Source organism: Protopterus annectens, chromosome 1.part2 (assembly GCF_019279795.1).
Source record: "Protopterus annectens isolate FY-2018-M chromosome 1.part2, PAN1.0, whole genome shotgun sequence".
Classification (NCBI taxonomy): Eukaryota; Metazoa; Chordata; order Ceratodontiformes; family Protopteridae; genus Protopterus; species Protopterus annectens.
In genome coordinates, this window is record NC_056727.1 from 264,122,130 (window position 1) to 264,140,160 (window position 18,031).

The window sequence follows — 18,031 nt, forward strand, 5'->3', positions numbered from 1 at the left end:
CCATGTTGGAGTGAATGACTTCACATGTACCTCACTGGACTATATGAAGAGAGATGTGACTGAGCACTCAGATTATGTGTCCCACACAGGTATGTCCCTAGCCCTACGTAGCATTCTACCTTCACCCAGAATGATGCTTCAATATGAACAAAAAATTATTGACTTCAACAATTGGCTTAGCTTTTGACGTTAATTCAGGGGGATGCAATATCTGTCAGCCTGGGAAGATATGGTCGACAGACCATGCTGATTTGCCAGAGATGGTCTACCCTTGTCGCCTCTTGCCTTTCGGTTACTGGCAAAGGTACTTGCCTCCCCATAGTGCCTTTTTTTAGGCAATGTCATAACAACAAAAATCCTGACATAAATAAATTCACTAGAGACAGACTCAGGGTTATGCTGCTTAATGCTAGGAGTCTAAATCAGTAACTGCTCTCACTGGAAGCACTCCTTACTTTGGAAGATGCTGATGTCCATGCAGTCACAGAGACATGGTTCAAAGCTGCAGAGAGCACCCTGGCCATGCAAGGCTACAATGCCTTTCACATGTTCAAACCTCAAAACCAGCATAAAAGAACCAAAGGCTGAGGAGTTTCCATCTTCATTAAAGACAAATTCACCTCAAGACTGGTCAGACAGTATGATTACCTAGAGCTATTCCAAGTCCAACTAACTGTAGGTAAACTCCCCTTCCATATTGTTGTTAGCTATAGGTCCCCCATCATGAACCACAAGAATCACTATGCCTACCTGGACCTACTTGAGTCACTCACTATACAGCCAAACACTTTGGTCATGGGTGATTTCAACTATTCTTCCATCAATTGGGAGTAATACAGGAGCACAAACACACTCTTCTTAAGGTTCCTGAACTTTGTTAATACAAATGCTCTGGAACAGATAGTGTGCACCCCCACAAGGTGGTTGAATGCCCTGGACTTAGTACTCACCAACATAGGGGGTCTCTGCACTACCCCCTGTGTGTTGCCCTCCCTGGTAAGGTCTGATCATAAATCAGTCTTGTTCAAAGTAACAATCATACTTGACCCCCCCTATTAAGAGCAAAAAGGATGAAAAATTTCTTCAAAGCAAACTATAGCCTACTAAGTGATGGCATAAATAGTTTCAACCCTCCTGCTACCACCATCATCAATGACTCCTATACAGAGGTGTACATAAATGCCCTGTATAAACACTTATACAAATATATAGACTCGGCTATAGCTGAACAGATCAAAACAAGGTCCTCAAAAAAAAAAAAAAAAAACAAGCTGCCCTGGTGGACATCAAGCTTAAATAGGTTATACAACAAGAGGAAGAAACTAATTTCTAAGAAAAAAGAGGGAACTGTCTTAGCAGAGGAAGGACGCCCTCCACAGCTTGAACAAGCAAATTAGATATCTTGTAAAGTCCTCTAAAGCCAATTGCAAAGTTAAACTAGCGTCCCTAGCTTAGGATAATCACTAGGCATTCTTTAGCTACATCAGAAATCTAAAAGGGAAGGCCCAGCTTTGTGCCAAACTAGTAGTGGATGATACCACTCATACTGACCCTGAGGACATTGCCAACCTGCTAGCACACAGATTTGGCACAAACTTAACCCTGTGTCCCTATCAGACATACCCCAAAGCATACCTGTCACAAGTCTTCTACCTAGTATCTCCAAAGAGCAGGTCATTACTCCACTCTCAGTGGCCAAAGACACAACCTCTATGGGACCAGATAACATCCCAGGCTGCTTACCAAATGGTCTAAAACAGGACCTAGCAGAACCACTTGCCACTGTCTTCAACCACAGTCTAGTACTGGCTTTGTCCCAGCACAGTGGAAAACTGCAACAGTAGTTTCCTTGCACCAAGGGGTTCCATCAACTGACCCTGGGAACTATAGACCCATAAGCCTAACCAGCCTTATCTACAAGGCCATGGAGAGAATCATCATGGACCTTATCAACAAAGACATAGGTAACTTTCAAACTCTTCACCTGATCCAATTTGGCTTTGTTAAGGGTAGATCATGGTTATTACACCTAGTGCACTTCTTCAAGAATGTCACCAAAGCCCTGGATGAAGGCAGAACAGTACATACAACCTATATTGACTTAGTCAAGGCTTTTGACACTCAGGCATCATTGAGAAACTCACCCAGCTGGGAATTAACCTGCCCTTAACCCATTAAGTTTAGGCCATGGCTATAATTTGGTGTAAAGACTTCTCATCTTCTCTTTGTCAATGATATAAAACTGTATAGCTCATCAGATGAGAAACTGAAAGTACAGCTGCAAGTTGCCAAAACTTTTTCAGATGATATAAGAATGTCATTTGGTCTTGATAAATGTGCAAAGGCAACCTTTAAAGCAGGAAAACTGCAGCACCAGGAAAACATCAGTTTGGGACAAGAATGTGTTATATTCTAATGTTGAATGTCTCTAATACTATTGTAATCTTTTATATGTACATCCTGGAGCTTTTCTTCCTGGACCTTCGATGAAAAAGGGCTTGAGCTCAGCTGGACACTCCCAGTCATCAAATGTAAAATAAATAAATAAAAGAACTTGAGCAAGAAAGAGCATATAAATATTTGGGAATTGATGATGGATCAACAATAAAGCATGAACAAATGTGAATAAAACTTACTCAGAAATACTTTAGAAGCCCTTAAAATTAATCCTGAAAACAGTGTTGACATCTAGGAACAAAATCCCAGCTGTAAACCAATTTGCTCTTCCTGTACTAACTTACAGTTTTGGAGTGCTTGACTGCCCCCAGAACATGTTGGATAGATTAGATAGGAAAACAAGAAGGATGCTTCATGCTCAACAAATGATTTATAAAAATCAGTGCATACCAAGATTATATATTCCCCATTCTGAAGGAGGGACGGGTTTCCTTGAAATTGCTTACATGTATAGATCTGCAATCATGGGACTCCATGCATATCTGCTGACCTCACAAAACCCAAATGTAGTGAAGGTTTTGAAACATGAGGAGAATAAATCTAAGATGAATTCTATGCTTAATCTAGCAGAAGCATATCGTCATCAAGCAGGAATGGAAATCAAACCAGAAGTATATAAAAACCGGGTAGCAACTCTATGTGCCAAAAAGCAAAAGAAAGAATATAAGGTGAAGGACCAGATGAGAAGGCAAGAAATGTGGAAAATGCATAAATGTAGTTGAAAGTATAGAAAACTTTTGGAAGAACCTCATGTTGACCAGGAAAGAATACAGGAATGGTTAAGGAGAGGCAAATTCAAATCAAGAGATGAAAGAGTACTATTGGCGGCCTGAGATAGTGGGCTATGCACATACTGGTTTACAAAGTCCATTGAACATAAGAAAGAAACAGACAAATTTAGATTTTGTAAAACCAAATTGGAAACAGTTGCACACCCCGTTGCTGGTTGTGACACTAATGGCAAAAGGACTGTATACTGAAAGGCATAATAATGTGGCAAGACGGTTGCACTGGGAATTGTGCAAACATTATGGTACTGAAGTGGCTGAAAAACACTGGAAACACGAGCCATAAAGCATCATAGAAAATGATGAACTTTACATCACATGGGATTATCCTTTACCAACAGTTCAAAAGATAGATGCTAGAAAACCAGATATAGTGGTCCAAGAAAAGAAGACAAAAGAAGTATTGATCACTGAAATCGCCACACCAAGTGATTACAGTGTTCTGTGTACAGAGACACACAGTAGTAAAATATCAGGATCTGCAGGCAGAAATAAGGGCAATGTGGAAGAAAGATACCCCGTCAGTTCCAATAGTAGTAGGAGCAACGGGTCATATAAAAAAGAATCTACAAGCATATTTAGATATATTACCAATACATGTAACTCAGTATAAATTGCAGAAGAGTCATTACTGGCACACTGCGGGTGCTGCGAAGAGCACTTTTGGCTGACATCAAAGTGTGAAACAATAGTAATTTCATGAACTTTAATTGTATTTTGACTTAGGGATGGGGTCCATTCCCATCATGGTATTAGAAACCCAAAAGATTTGGAGAAATTAAAACTGGGAATTAACCCATATGTCAGTAGATGGATAGCTACTGGCTCACAGACAAAATGCATACAGTCAAAGTTGGGGATTCTCCTTCTACCAGCAGACCAGTTACCAGTGATGTACCACAAGGATCTGTGCTGGGCCCCCTACTGTTTGGAAACTAAGTCCAGGTGAAAATAGATGGCCTGTGGCTTACCATGTTTTTCAATGACTGCCAACTGGGTGCAGTCATTGAGTCACCCAATGGTACTGACATACTACAAAAAGGGCTTACACAGACAAATGATTGATGCCAAAGCCATGGACTTAAACTAAATGCAAAAAAAGTGTTATCAACCCTTTCAGCAAAGGCAAAACTCTTGAAAACTGCAATATTAACCGTACCTCCCTTAGCTAAAAGCCTGTGGTGACAGATTTGGGAACACAGGATGATAGCAACCTTAATGTCGATCACCATGTGTCCACAGTGGTAAGGAAGGTTTTCTATGTTGCATATAATAAGTAAGGGCATCGCATCCAGAGCAAAGGACGTTATAACTCACCTGTACTCATCCCTCATCAGACCACTACTAGAGTACAATGCTCCCTTCTGTATTTACCTCACCAGACACCTGCAGCAGCTAGAGAGACCTCCGAGCTTTCTCACCAAGAAAATTCAGGGCCTTCAACATATGACCTACATGGACAGATTGAAGACCCTGTCACTGTACTCTGTATCTTACAGGCTGCTGAGAGGCAACTTGTGTCTGGCCTACAGACCAGTCTCGGACTCTGTCCTAATGGAAATGCTGCACATCCGCAAGTCAAATGGAACAAGATTCACTCAGTCTAGGAATCTTACCCTAGACTGTGACATTAACAGGACATGCTGGAGAGACTAACACTCTTCTGGAAAAAACTTCCAATTCATGTAAAACAGAGCTCCTCAGTGACACTATTTAAGCATAACTTAGACAACCGGATGGGAGACTGTCAATTATCCGGGGGGGGGGGGTGTCACCTATGACCCTTTTGGATAAGGGCAGTCGGTGCTGATCATAGGCTCACGCTGCAAATATAGACCATACAACTTGGTCAATAAGAGAACAAGGGTATAACATGGCTAGGCTTATAAAGACCCTAGGGCTAATAGCCTAGTAAACCTACGAACTAGTGTGCTTAGATGGACATTATCAGAATTATTCTAACAACTGAATTCTGTCATTTTTTTAATCATGGATCAGTAGTTAATTACCAAATCTGAGGCTGCTCCTTCACATTCCACTGTTGAGTGCATGTGTGTGAGTGTGCAGGTGCATGTGCATACAGTGTGTGTGTGTGTGTGTGTGTGTGTGTGTGTGTGTGTGTGTGTGTGTGTGTGTGTGTGTTTTGGGAGTCAGTGATTTCCTGGATTTGGAAGGCTCAGATAAGGGCTACTATAGATGGGACTCTTGGGCTCCACCAGGTAATGTTACTTTTTCAGTGCTTATGCAGTTCATGACAATGGCATGGGGGGAGTGTGGGAGGTAGGGGCAGTTCCTTTGACTAAGAAATGAGAGCCTTTCCAGAAACTTATGATTCTCTCCCATCTTTCCGCTTATCCCTTTATTTCTCTCTCCTTCTCTTTTCCTTTTTGTAGGGTGGTTTAGAGGCCTTGTGGGAATTCTTTTTGTTCTAAAGATCCTAATAGGATTCCCACTAGTTTTCCTATTGGTATAACATTTCTTAGAACCATATTAACTGGCTTCCATACCCAACTCCCGATGCACTGTGTACAGACTTTGCAGAGGCTATGACTAGTAGGATGGATGTGTTAGCCCTCCTTTCCAGAGAACTAAAAGTGTATAAATTACATTTTTTATATTCTTGTATTTTAAAACTTTGAATTGGTGGCAGTATATGGTGGTATATCAATATGGTTTTATTAACAGGTTTCTGCTGTGCTGCCTGAAATACCCATCCAGCACAAGACACAGAATGTGCTGAGTATTAAGATAATTGGTTCTATAATTTCCTTTCCTTATTAATATTTATTCCATAAATATGTGTGTCTTTTAAGATCTTAAGATTATGGTAAGAGAAAGGAGGCTTTATCTTGCATGTCAGGACTGATGCTGTTAATTCTGGGAGTTAGGATAACAAATCACATTTTAGGAGTTTTTCTCAGCCAGCATGCTCCCTTCTGGAGATAGTGTGCACTGAGAAAAGCAGTGGCCTGTCCACTGAGCCTTGAAGAACTCCAGATGTTATTAAATGAATTGCCACTGCTGTGCAATAGCTTGGTAGTGTCCATTATGGAGACAATCTGTAAACCATTACAGGACTGAAGGATTAAGACCATAGACTGACACATTGAAAAGAGGAGCATGATGCACTGAATCAAAGACATACAGACAAATCAGCGATAACTGCTACTGGGAGCTATCTAGCTTCCATACTAAGATATAAACTGATAGTGTTAACTAAAAGAGCAGTGACTGCATTGTCCCCTTTGCTGAAGTCATGTTCCTGTGTCTCATAGTGCTGCAGTGCACTTGCTTAATTACTGAGCAGTTTTGCCAGTGACTGTGTAATTTTGGCTATAAAAGGAATGTCTAGAGTTGCTGTGCTCCCTCATTTACTCATGCACTGAAGTACGCTCCCACACATTGGAAACTGATAGCTGACAGACTTAGACTAGGCCCTTTCCTACCCTCTAAATCACTCCCCCATTAATTTATCTCCCTCTGCATATGCAGGTAATAAGTGCAACTGTAGCAGTATAAACATTAACAAAAGAGATTCCTTGCAGCTCTGCTGCATATAAGTCACAAAACAGTTTGTCTGCATATGCCTGCAGGTAATACTACTAACATCCCTGCAGAAGAAAACATACTATTCTGGGCCTCAGTTAAGATCTGCTATGAAACATTCAGATTTGGTGATACAAACATTCAGTAGACCTCCTGTAACGCATACTCTTTCTCCAGAGATCACTTATCCTCCTCCATATTCTGCCAGCTTTTCACCTTCAGCTAGGTAAAGCAAACTGTCAGGGTTCTATTCTGCCATTGATTAGATCCTAACCATCTGTCCTAGCAACATAAAACAAACTGCGATATTTCCTGTTTTCTAAATGATTATCATCCCACTTTTGTCATCCATACTCACTTCTCTACTCAGAAACAATCATCTTTAAGCAAGTAAGAAACCTATCTAACTTTAACAAAGATGCATTCACATACTTCCTCAGACTCTGTAACTTTAATATACTCAAATACCTTCCTCTGGATGAAGCTGTCATCTATTGTAATTGTACCTTCCTGTTTATCTTGAATCATCATATCCCTCTTATAAGAAAATGAGTCAAAGCCAACCCAGCACCATAGTTAACCCTGCAAACTAAACAACTCATTAGGCAAACAGACAAAGCCTTGAAATTATGAAAAATAAAGAAAACTCCCACATTACTACAAACCTATTTCACTCTAAGAATCTCAGAAAGAAGTCTAAGTCATTTCTTACAAAAGGGAATACTTTAATAAACACAAAACTATAAACAAAACCTGAAGAAGAAAATTTTAGGCTGGTACATCTCACCTACTGCAACCACAACTTACTCATCTGCTCCACTGCCTATGGGTTCAATGCCCACTTAATAAATGCAGCTACCTCACTTTCTACTCCAGAATCAAGTTCCGCTACTTCTTCTTCTACCATTCTGAGCAACACTCACAATTCTTTCAATAGCCGACCCATTACCACCACTAACATTAAATTATTTCTCTCAAAGCTGAAACCCACCACAGTAGCCACAGATAATTTACCATCAGAATACACCAGACTAGCAACTAATGTCATAGCCTATAGTATATCCATTCTAAAAAAATAGACCCATTCAGAAATCTCACTTTCCTCTTTGTAAGGCTATATACTACCCCACCATAAAACTAAACTATCAGTTGAATTAACCAATTTTTTGCCCATTTGCTATTCTTTCTCCCTTGTCCAAAATCGTGGAAAATTGCATTGACCGTCAGTTATGTCATCAACTACTAACCAAATCACTTACTAATTAACAACACCACAGAAACAGTAACAACTTAGTTTCAGCTGTATACATGGACCTATCAAATGTTTTTGATGTATTGTACATCCAAAAACCCCTATAGAAACTCTCACAGCTAAGACTCTTCATTTCCTTTTTCACTTGCTTTTCATTTTACTTCTCCAATAAAATACAGTGTCAGATGGCCACACTCTATCTCTAACTTTCTAAACATATCACTGAGTGCTCCTCAGGTGCCTTTACAAGGTCACTTGCTTTTCAACATTTTCATCACTAACCTACCACAGCACACACTACATGTCACTATTATACAGTTTGCCAATGACTTCAGCACAAATTGTCAAGACCTCCAGTTGTATACTAAAACATCTTTCTCATTCACTGAAGTATGGCTGAAAGGCTTAAGTCTGGTCCTAAATGCAAACAAATCAAAACAACAAAACAAGCAAAACTTCTCATGTTCTTCACCTCCAAACCTTTAACTGTACTATATGCAAATGGCACCCCGTTGATGTTGTCTTTCTCACATGAAACACCTATGGCTCACAATAAATGAAAACCTCATATTTGATCTTCACATTCACTGAACAACTTAAAAAAGCATAAAAATAGGTCAGCTGTGTAGAATCAAACCTTTTCTTTCCAGTTCCACCAGAAATCAAATTACATCTGCAATTTTCCTCCGATGCATCATCTAATTTTATCAAATGGCTTACTAACCAAATCTCAAAGCTTGAGCAGAGCTACAATAAAATTGTCATTTTTTTGCCAGATTTACCATTTTTAAGCCACCACTGCACAGTCTTAACACAACTGAACTAGCTTGAACATTCTGACATTGTTAAACACAACTGTCTAAAATAATTCCGTAAAATATTACTCACTCCAGATAAGTGTCCCTCCCTAACAACAACTATGACCTGGTATTCTCTATTCCATTTCCTTAGATCATCTAACAGATTCCTGGCTACCATTTCCCCAATTAATAACTCATATGGTAATGCCTTCTGTGATTATGTGAGGTACTGGCAGCTATGCCAGGAGAAGTAGGGCAGTGATTGTATAACATATACCAGCATAGTTAGCGGGAGTTTTGTAAAGAATTATATATTATTTGTATAACAAACTGATTTGTACAGGTGCTTGCTAAAAAGTATTTGTAAAGCTGCTTGTCTTAAAAATTACCAACAATAGGTCCTGCTGGACAGAAAAGGAATACACCTGTATGCCAGACTATATTGTAACTATTGAAGTGAATGTATTGTAACAGGAAATACTGAAAGAGAAGAGGTTGGTCTCAGTCCAGCTAACTTTGAAAAATAGTCTGAAATTAAATTACCTGGTTTGGGCCATAAAGATTGTATCTTACAATTCTTATTGCAGCCAGAGACAAAATGTCTGTGATAACTGGGAGTAGAAATCCCACTGTATTGTCCTTGGGGATGAACTAATTGCTACCCTGGAAGGGTGGAAGTTTTGAAATGGTTTTATAGCTTCCAGATGCCATACCACATCGTAGCAAAGCTCTATGTGTGTGCATGGTCACACATATGCGCTGGATTCTGGTTCAGTTTCTAGTAAAGGGGGTAGTGTGGGAACCAGAGTCAGATGACCAGATATATGTAATGTCATTCTGCAATCCAGCACTGAAATTATGGTCTAATACTAGATGAGACAGAAGTTTCAGGGCAGTCTGTTTTTGAAACCTGACAAAGAAGGAATACCACTCACCCACTTCCTCTTATCTTGCTCTAGTAAGTGAACTAGGGGACAGTAATTCTTTAGATCAGTCAGGAAAATATAGTGAGATTAGTTAAGTACTGTTACTCTGTATCTCTGTGCATCTATCCATCTGTGTTATTTTTAATATTTCCTGTGTCTGAAACACTGGTGTTTATTGTAAATATATATTTAGTATTTTCATGTTCTTTTATTATTTATTATTAAATATATTTAAGCTTTTCATTGTGGCTGGTCTTTTAGAGAATATTTTAACCTTTGAGAGCACTTATATTTATTTGGTGACACTGTGGCTGCTCCTGAAAGCCTTGCTGCATTGGTCAAACACTACCATTTGTATTAGTATTAATTTTACTCAGAGTAATTGGGTACCCTTGTAAGAGCCTTAGAGTAGCTGGCTTTAAAGTGTTCTGGTGGCAGTACCTACTTTATAGTCTGAGAAGAGGGGGCATAGCTAGTAAATCTGTGCCAACCTTTCTCAGGTGTGTGTGTGTGTATGTGTGTGAAAATCAAATCTCAAAGTGTGTGTGTGTGTGTGTGTGTGTGTGTGTGTGTGTGTGTGTGTGTGTGTGTATGTGTGAAAATAAAATCTCAAAGAGTGTGTGTGTGTGTGTGTGTGTGTGTGTGTGTGTGTGTGTGTGTGTGTGTGTATCAGCTACTTGTACCAGGGATACAGAGCACTGGTTTCACAGACAGGGTGGTGGAGGACTCAGCTTGGCACACTTGGCTGAGGACTCAACTCTACAGCTGTGGTCAATGAGGAGTCTTATTTGGGGCCTGGTGAAAGAGAGGGAAACCCACCACCAGGAAAAGAAAATAAAAAAATAAAAAATGAAAACCAAGACCTTCATGGTTTCTCAAGCAGTATGAACAAATGAGAACTTGTGGAAGTCTATTAAAAATCACAAGTCTATCAAAAATCATATCATAAGTAGAGTAAGTAACCACCCACAAGATGATCCCTTCCTAAAAATCTATCGACACTACATAAGGCCTCATTCAATACATAGCTTATGTAGACAACATAATTATTGCATCTCACTGAAAGGAACAGAGCACAGTTAACTAAAACTTGAAAACAAGGGATACATGGAATATGTGGGATTCTAGTTCATGTAACACACAAAATATCTTGCAGCATAAGATTAGGGAACTTTTTTGTCACTGTTGCCTTTGTCACTTATCACAAAACTTTTTCCCTAATCTTAAAAAACATGTCATTTATCCCACAAACACACACACACACACACACACACACACACACACACACACACACACACACACACACACACACACACACACACACACTTGCAATGATAAGTACAGTAGGTGTGATAAAGTTCATCAGACACAGAGTATGCACTGTTTGCATTGTACTTATCAATGTTCTTTACATTACAATAAGCATTTATCACCATTTTTGTGTATCATCTGTCACCATAACTCAGCCTTGATCATAAAACAAGTAAAAGAAAAAAAGAATAAAGGAACAAGACTTCACAATCTGCACACAGAAGAAAATGCATGTCAAACCATACAAAAACAATTTCATTCCCATAATTCAATCCCTAGAAACTAAATTCAACAAAATGAAAATGAAATTGGCATTAAATAAAACTTATGAAAATAAAATAGAACATGAGTCCCAAGAAGCTAACTGCAAAATACCATCACAGGCAAAATGGACCTAAAACTTAAAAATCTAGATGAAGTGCCATTAAATAAAACACATTTCTAAATTATAATTCTAACAGCTCAGAGCCTTCATTTGCTGACATTATTAATAAAAAGATTAACATTTACCACAGGACTACATTAGAACATAACCCAAGGGACAATCTAATCCTGAATAAACAACAGAAAAACTGCACAACTGCATCCCACTGAAACACGACTGGCATACAGAAATCCAAACTTAACAAACTATATATCTATATCTATCTATCTATATATATATATATATATATATATATATATATATATATGTACACTTTTAAATATATATATATATATATATATATATATATGTATATGAATTCACTTTATATCCTTGAAATACTGAAATGTCGAAATTCAATATTTCGAAGCTATAAAGTCAAATTTTTGAAACATAGAAAACTCAGAAGCACGAAATTCAAAATCTCGCACAATGTACATTTTGAATTTCGGGCTACTACTGCGCGCACACACACACACACACACACACACACACACACACACACACACACACACACACACACACACCATCCTCCCCACACACAAACAAAAGCTCTCTACTACATAAAAGCAGGGGTGCAAGACCCCCTGCACACCCCCACTTCAAAATACTGACTTTCAAAATATTTAAACTCAAAATACTGAGACCAAAATATCTAAAGCTCAAAATACTGAAAATTCAAAATACTGAAAACACACAGGATACCAACAGTTATTATATTCCAGCACAAGCACATACTGAAACAAAACACAAACCATATTACTCTTCTCCAAGTATAAGCAGGGGGGCAAGCTCCCCTGCATCCCCCGCTACTTAAATATATCAACTCCAAGATTGCACTTTAGTGTAGTGAAGTGCAATCTCGGAGTTGATATATTTAAGTAGCAGGGGGTGTGGGGGGTGCAGCCCCCCACATGGGGGGGTGCAGGGGGGCTTGCCCCCCTTCCTATACTTGCAGAAGAGTAATATGTTTCTGTATGTAGTTCTCCTGCAATATAGTTATGTTGCTGTACTGTGTTTTCTTTTCGATATTTTGAGTTTCAGTATTTTGAGCTTTAGAGATATTGGTCTCAGTATTTTGAGTTTAGGTATTTTGAAAGTCAGTATTTTGAAATGGACCCATATATATATATATATATATATATATATATATATTTATATAAATATATAAAAAATGAAATATGTGAATGTCAACTTTAAATGATAAAGGATAATGAGGGAAGATACTTATTTTAGGATGATAAATTTTACCATTTCTCAGAAAAGTCATTCAGTGTGCAAGACATTCCAGCTATCTCACATTAGGCTCCCACATATATAATGTTAGTGAGCAAAACTGTCTAAATAACATTTAAAACACAGCAGTAGGAAATTGGAAGAAAAAAAAAACTGTTCTGCACAGTTATCTAAAGTAGGTGGTATTTTTATGCATGTGCTCTATTGTAGTTCTGTAAATAGTCAAGTGTTAAAAAACATTGTAAGTCTTTTTTAACATCTTTATTAAACCTTGTTTTTAGACTGTGACATGGGTACAGATTCACAAATAGAAAACAACCCATTGCAACATGTTTTATGCAGCATACATATATCTTTTGTTTTTAACATTTATTATTCATTCAACATTACATAAATTACTCCTGCCTTCCCTTAAACCTATTCCCCCCCTTCTCCTGAACATTATTCTACATGTGTTGCTTCCACAAATTTCATTTATTTCTGTGTAATTTCTCCTTTACTCTCCTTTTCTTAAGCACTCAGCTCCAGTTCACCTATCTCCTTTATAATATTCAGTACGTTAATTACAATTTAAATTTTGACTTCTATTTTCTAGTAACTGCTTTTTTGGCAGCCTGTAGAAATAATCTTAGGTATTAACATGCATAGGCAATTCAGATCTCAAATCCCAGCTAAAAAGAATCATTTCCTTAGTTACACTGATTTGATCTTTCAATATTTTTAACAAAGTGCTCTGTAGGAATTTTTTTGAATCTGCCAGCTCATTAAATTCCCCCCAAATCATGGTCTCAATTACCGCTCCTTTTCCCATCACAGCTCCAGTAATTGTAGTTTACTGCAGCTATTCGGGGGTTATTGATGTGCTGCATGCAAGATGCCCTGGTTTTATTTAACAAATGGCTTCTCAAAGTACACCTAAGGCTTTTTTATTGGTGAATTCATTGGAGCTTCTACATATGTAGTCAAGATTGTTTGCATGCTTAGCATTGAGTTTGGATTTGTGTGATCCAAGGTTATGTCTTGGAGCATACACAGGTTCTTTCAATACTTTTGAGTTTTAGATGTCTTTTTGCCAGTGTTTTGTGTGTCAACCTAGATAGATAGACAGATAGATAAATATTGTTATGGGTCATTTCATCTAAAGCACATTTCATTAAAAAATGAAAATAAAGCAACAAACCTGGAACATTCAAACAAAGTAAAGTGTTCTCATTTTTTGCAGTGCAGCATATCATCCTGCACCACCTATACTCAATAATAATTAAAGATACCAACTAACAGATTGCACAGTACAGAGAAAAGGCTAAATTCCCAGTCCTGCTATTTCTGTGAACTTGCATCACTGCTGATCAGCTAACTTGTCAACAAAGGAATTCTGGCAGGAAAGCTGTCAACAGATATATTTATATATATATATATATATATATATATATATATATGTGTGTGTGTGTGTGTGTGTGTGTGTGTATGCATGTATGTATATACTATGTATATATGTGTATATGTATATATATATATATATATATATATATATATATATATATATATGTGTATATAAATATATATATATATATATATATATATATATATATATATATATATATATATATATATATATATATATATATATATATATATATATATACACACACACACATATATATGGGTCTACTTTGACCCATTGAAAGCTCACTTGTTCGAATTGCAAGTAAGCGAGTCCAGTTCAGCAAAAGTGCATTTATGTGAAAATTAACTTTGCAAAAAACACATCACTGAACATGAAAAGAAGCAAAAGAACTGGAACAAAAAAAAAATACAGCACACACAATTATGCAGGGGGCAAGCCCCCTTGCACCCTCCATGTGGGGACTGCAACCCCCACATCTCCTCTACTTTTATATACTAACTCCGAGATTGCACTACAGCAGTAAAAAGGAAATATTCCCTTATCCTCACTGTACTGTGATCTGTAACAAGTCATATACACATGAAAGGCTCCTCTCCTGAGAACTGGCGAATGCTGTTCAGTGGTGTGGTTTTCATGAAAGTGCATTTTCACCTAAATGCACTTTCGCTGAACTGAACTCGCTTACTTGCAATTCGTAGAAGTGAGCTCTGGATGGGTCAAAGTAGACCCATATATATATATATATATATATATATATATATATATATATATATATATATATATATATATATATATATATATATATATATATATATATATATATATATGGGTCTATTTCTCTTTATCGAAGAAACACTTCTTTGGAAAAGAAAAGTAGACACACTCTTGGACGAAAGTGCACTTAACCGAAAGTGCACTTCCGGGAAGAACGGTTCAATGAACCGTTAAGGAACACTGAGGCGCAGAGGCACACTGGAATGGGGAAAAGGGAATTTACCTGTTTCCCCACTGTAGTGTGATCTCGGAGTTGGTATATTTAAGTAGGGGGGTGTGGGGGGACACAGCCCCCCACATGGGGGTGCAGGGCCCCCTGCAAAACCTTTGTTTTGGTGTTCCTTAATGGTTATTTGAACCATTCTTCAAGAAAGTGCACTTTCGGTTAAGTGCACTTTTGCGTAAGTGTGGGTCTACTGTTCTTTTTCAAAGAGGTGTTTCTTCTATGAAGTACAGTACACCTATATATATATATATATATATATATATATATATATATATATTTATACATGGGTCCCCTTATGAGATGTTGCCATGGAAACTTATAATCTGCTGAAAGCAGCCTGGATGAGTCAAGTAATTAATCATTTTTTTGCAGTGGAGCAAACCCCTTGCAACTCACCCATGAGAAAGCTTGTCCCTCATACATCTTACCTATATATTCTAAAATCATGGTTGTACAACAGTGGCAAATAGAGACAATATTACTTGCACCACTGCTGAGTGATTAATAATTTAAAACTTGGGGAGTGTATACATATATATATATATATATATATATACATATATATATATATATATATATATATATATATATATATATATATATATATAGATATATATAGATATATATATATAGAGGTGTGTGTGTGTGTGTGTGTGTGTGTGTGTGTGAGCATATAAAGCTACTGAAAAGGAAAGAGCAAGAGAAGGACTAAATCATTACCTCATCAGTAGAATGATTGTCTTTTCGGCTTTTCCCGGTTAGGGGTCGCCACAGCGGAACTCCGGTCCGTTAATGATTGGCAGTAGATTTTTTTATAGTGCCAAGTTGCCAGCCCGATGCCCAACCTTCAGCAAAGGCACGCCCATTCACGCATGTCTTTCAGAGGCCACTCAACCACGGGGAGGACATGCAGACTCCCCACAGAAGGCACTCCAGCCCTGAATCGAACAGGAGAACCTCTTGCTGTGAGGCAACAGTGCTACCGCTGTACCACCATGGCTCCTACTACAAGATTAAAAATGTGAAAATAATCATATGGCAGAAATACTGAAGTAGCACTATAATAAGCTTCATAGTGGAAAGAACAATGTGAAGAACTACTAAGCAAAAGGTTGTGCTGGCATAGTACCAATGATGATAAATATATATTGAGAAAATAAAGATATAACAATATGTGTTGAGATATAAAGATTTTCTACAAACTGTGTTTGATATTATGAATACAACATTTATGACTGGAAGACTTATAATAACAAACAGGGGAGATTCAATGATTCTATAGCTGTAGAGTTGAGGCCTCAGCCAAGTGTTCCCAGCTGAGTCCTCCACCTGTGAAACCAGTGCTCTGTATCCCTGGTACAAGTAGCTGACACACACACACACACACACACACACACACACACACACACACACACACACACACACACACACACACACACACACACACACACACACACACACACACACACACACACACACACACACTCTTTGAGATTTGATTTTCACACACACACACACATACACACACACACACACACACACACACACACACACACACACACACACACACACACACACACACACACACACACACACAATACAGCTACCTCACATACTACAGAGCAGACCCATAGACCCATATATGCAGAGACTCTTAATTGTTATCTCTCTAAACCATAATGACCTCCCAGACATTGCACCAGCAAAAGTATCTTCAGCAACCTTGACAGCATTCCACAAAATTAACACCCAACACAGCACATATGTCCATATCCTACAGTGTGTCAGATTCTCAACCCATAAGGTAGACTACCTCATAACCCAATATTTTGGTCATAGAAAACACCATTGTGAGACACGCAAGTCATGGGGAGTCGTGGTTAGCCTTATGTCAGGGGCCAGTATCCATCAGATCCCACATGCTCTTATGTTGTAGAACTGCAAGTACAGTATGACTTGGTCATAGTCAATATGGGCATAAATGACCTGAGATGTACCTCCATGGACTACATGAAGAGAGACATAATGGAGCTCTCAAACTTTGTGTCCAAGGTGAGCCTAGCATTGAGCAACATTCTACCTTCTCCTAGAATGATGCCACAATATGATCTGTAAATAATTGAGTTTAACTAATGGCTTAGAATATGGTGTAATTCAAAGGGGGTTCACTGTTTGTCAACCTGGAAGGATATGGTTGACAGACCATGTTGCTTTGCCAGGAATGGTCTAAACCTGTCTTCTCTAGGATTACGAATATAGACTAAAACCTTGTCCATCCCCACACTGCTTTTTTAGGCATTATCAACTTAATAAACCTACTAACATAGCTAAACCAACCCAGGAAAATCTGAAGGTGTACTGTCGAATGCCAGGTGTCTAAGCAAGAAACTCCACTCCCTGAATGTTTTTCTCGAGTTCCTATTAAATGATCGAAGACGCAATCTTTCGAATGTATCTTGATCGAACTTGAAAGCATGAAAAGGCAAAATAGCGAAACTGCATAGAAGCAAATTCTTTCCCTGGGAAAGAAATCGCTTGGCTGCTTCCATTACTTTGCTATTTTTGTGACTGTAGTGCGATCTCAGAGTTGATATATTTAAGTAGGGGGGTATGGGGGCAAAGCCTCCCACTTTATGTAATGTTTTAAATTTTTTTTTTTTTTTTGTGGAACAGTGATTTCACTTTTCTAAGCGTTCAAGATTGTAAGCTTTAGCTTACATGGGTTTGATAAATCATCGTTCGCTTTTTTAAGCGTTCGATGAATTAACATAGACCCGTTTTCCTCATCCTGGAGAATATAGATGTCTATACAGTTACTGTGACATGGTTTAAAACCATGGAGAACACCCCATCAGTGAAAGACTACAATGCCTTCCACACAGT